We start from the raw sequence: 3,532 nt of genomic DNA, 5'->3' as shown, positions 1-3,532 counted from the left end.
CCTGATCCGTGACCCCAGTTTGATGTTCGACCTGGCACATGACATCTGGTCCTCAGCCACAGCCCAGTAGCACAACCAACCTGGCGCCTCTGCGCAATCTGTAAGGAGATGCCCATGAACATTGAAAGGAAATGCTGTGGTGTTCTCAGTTTTGATGGAAGACTTTGGGCTGATGTAGGACTAGGTGAGAGAAACGGACTCTTCAGGGATGCAGCCTACAGACAGTATGGGGCACTTGAACAGGGTTGACGTTGTAATACACAGTACAATACCCAGGATTAGCCAGGGTTACCCTGCTCCACTAGAGAAATATAAAAGGTTTATACAGAGTACGGTATAAAACACACAAACCGGCAGTGTGCAGAGTTTATTTTTCATTATCTGTAGGAGCATTAATCTGTACATGTCATTTATACATCTCACCTTTTTTGTTTGGAACCATGTTTGTCTTGTTACCTTTGTTTTTTTTTTAATACATAGAAAATAAATGCAACCTCTCAAATAATCTTCTGATTGTAGTCTTGTGGAATATATAAATTATGTAACCATGCATTTTCAGTCAGAGAATGAATAAAAAAAAGCCACACAATCAAATTGTGTCCACCAATATTTACTGTCATTGAAATGTATGGACAATTTAAACAATGTATTACACATGACACTAGATACATTACTTTATACTACATTTACAGTTGTCATTACCACCAGGGCCGCTGACAGCTTTTGCTGGGCCCAGGGCAAGGTCATCTGACAGGGCCCCCCATCCAATACATACAATGTAATGAAAACCCATTTCAGGGCCCATGACAACTGACCCCTTTGCTGCCCCCCCCCCCTTGTCAGCTTCCCTGATTACCACACAAAAACTCGGGGAAGGTGGGTAAGTGCAGCAACTGTGAAGGGCCTAGTCTGAGGTTGGAGGCGTCTGTGCTGTAAAAAGATAAACAGAATTAGAAATCACATATCTGACAGTAGCTCCAGTGACATTTTAAATGTAAGTAACCTGGGTTGTTGGGGCAGGGACACCAAAAATAACTCCTTTATCTGGGCTCACCTGGTTGTGAGTGTCTGCCGTCAGCCATCCCTCTTGGGGCAGAAAGTCTTCTGCACAGGACGGTGCCCCGAAGGTTGACGTTCACAGTATGCAGCCTTCATGTCCTGGAACTTTTATTGTGCAATTTTCCATATCTGAAACAAGCAATGTGTTATACTATATTAGGGCTTCATTACATCAAATTACACAGCAGGGTTTTACAGGGTGTTGGCTACAGTCCCAGGAGCAAAGTGGAGTTGTGTGCCTTGCTCAAGTGCACTTCAGCTGTGGATGGAGATGTAGGTAGGGAGAGGTAAGGATGGGATTTTAACCTGCTTCTCTCTGTGATCTTAGGACCACCTCTCACCATCAGGTGATGGCTGCTACCTCAAATTTCACTCATGGCCCAAGTTATGATCTGTAATCAGCATTGTTTTTACCTTACAAAAATAAATGTAAATGCATTCAGCACCATGGGGGGCTGTGAAAACCTATATGTATATTTGCAGAACTACATACTGAATTGAGCCATCCGCCTTTCTCTTGGTTGGTGTGTTGAGATGGTGACTGCAGTCCAGGCTTCTTGGATCGGAGAAGAGCTGTAGCTTTTACTGGCATAAGTATGTGGTTGTGGAAGGACCCTGTCTGCGGTTGACCTGAGGGGAAAAAAGAGCACAAATTGCATATTAGCACAGAGCCCATGCTAAGACCATAGACAGATAAATCATCTGGCACAATCTGCATGCAACCAACAGAACCTAGAAAGAGACAGATTAGCAGCAATACACAAAGGGGACAAGTACACAAAAAACATGCAAAGTGTTCTGATTAGGTGCATGGAGGTAGTCTGTGTTGATTCCAGCAACCTCAAAGACTGAAAAGTGTCCCAGTGTATTGAATTGAAACCTATAGCGCGTGTGCGCGCACACATAGGAAAATGATAATTTAGTGTATCAACTAAAACTACAGGATCTGTTCATATGCTTTTGTCAGAGATAGAACCATTGTTTCTCAAAGGCAGATCATTCCAAAAGGGATAGTAGTATCTGCAACTGGACGAAATTACACCCACAAACATGAAAAACATTTTAACAACTCAAAGGCAGCCTTGATGTGAGAGTGAACCTGATGAAGCAATAGCGAAATCCTTCATTTACTTGGCAGCCTTGATATGTTGTGATACAGGAGCAAGGAACAGCTATGGAAAACACCACAACATTGGAATGGACAAAGCAGAACATTTCTATATAACCATGGTAAAAACAAATAATGTACCGTCATCTCCATGTGATCATTCAGTGTAGCCATCACAATAAAGATCTGCTGTGTAGCCGTCATGGTCATTAGGTGGTATTTATCAAATGCAAAACTACTGTCTTCTCAAAAACGACATCAGCGAGTTAACAACATTAGTTCTACACCCACAATCATGTTACATTTGAAAACCCAAAGGCAATCTATTTTGCAATGCTGGAGTGGTGAACAGGTTGTGCTTGTGCTTGCTACAGTATTACCATCGTCATACAACAGAGACGTGCATACCCAAAGCAAAACATGCAAACGATTGTAAACCACTAGAAAGACATGGGCTTTGCTGGTCAAAGTAATGTGTGTGTAAACATGGTAGGTTACTTACTTATTACGGGGTGAATCCGTATTTAGTTACTGAACGCGGGTGGAGAAGGGGAATTGAGAACAGGTGCTTCCATCCTCCCAGCTGGTTTGTCGCTCGTTCGCACAACTAGATTCTAGTAGCAAAACACACAAGAGTAACCGTCTGAGTTACACAGAGCAATTCTGAAAACGTGTTTATGCGCACAGAATAAATGCCACAGGGGGAAAAAAACACCAAAAATAACGCGATTAAGGTAGCAGCTATGTTAAGCAAGGTAGCAGCTAGATATGTTGGAAGTTGAGCGAATCTGACCCCTCTCAATGGATAGGGCTACTTGCTTAAAAAAAGACACCACTGTGTCCTAAACCAATTCACAAATATACAGACAAATATATTACCTCACCTCTCGATTAGAAATGTGGTCACCAAAGCCTATGTTTGAAGCCGCTGCCGTAGCCGACATCTGTGTCCAAGAGTGTCAGGTCCCATTTCCAATTGTCAGCCCGTGTTGGAATCTGGTCTTGCGAGTCCAATGACTATAATCCAAGGGACTATGTTATCCTGACATGGTTAGTCCAGTGTAACAAAAGCCAAAGTTCTTCTGTAGCTCTGCAAAAGCCAGCAAAGTTTCAAAGTAGCTCAACTCTCGTTACCTTGCTAGCCGAGTGATGATGAGCCTCGTCGCGTGTGCATGAATGATGGGGGCGGGGTCGGTCAAGTTCACGAGTCGGTGAACGCGCAGGGAGGAGGGGTGAGTGCTGGTGGTTGATGGACGTGTCAGAAACCAATAGAAGTGATGATGAGTATTACTTCTATTGGTTGCCGTTTTCTTCTGACTACGCCCTCTACACTGGACCAAAAGATTTCGTTTTTTTTCCAAACAC

General features: G+C 43.3%; 1 long non-coding RNA gene across 1 annotated transcript; it reads right to left on the bottom strand.

The window, feature by feature from the left end:
* Positions 1–839: 839 nt before the first annotated feature.
* On the bottom strand, positions 840–3,244 carry LOC134444709 (uncharacterized). The gene is made up of 5 exons (XR_010034074.1): positions 3,052–3,244; positions 2,670–2,781; positions 1,553–1,689; positions 1,055–1,188; positions 840–930 (listed from the first exon to the last, which is right to left on the bottom strand). It is a non-coding gene; the product is annotated as an uncharacterized LOC134444709 (long non-coding RNA).
* Between the last annotated feature and the right edge of the window lie 288 nt (positions 3,245–3,532).

The sequence above is a fragment of the Engraulis encrasicolus genome, unplaced genomic scaffold (genome assembly GCF_034702125.1).
Source record: "Engraulis encrasicolus isolate BLACKSEA-1 unplaced genomic scaffold, IST_EnEncr_1.0 scaffold_683_np1212, whole genome shotgun sequence".
NCBI classification, from domain to species: Eukaryota; Metazoa; Chordata; class Actinopteri; order Clupeiformes; family Engraulidae; genus Engraulis; species Engraulis encrasicolus.
Note: the sequence above shows the minus strand (reverse complement) of the source record. Positions and strands in the feature narration are given on the sequence as shown.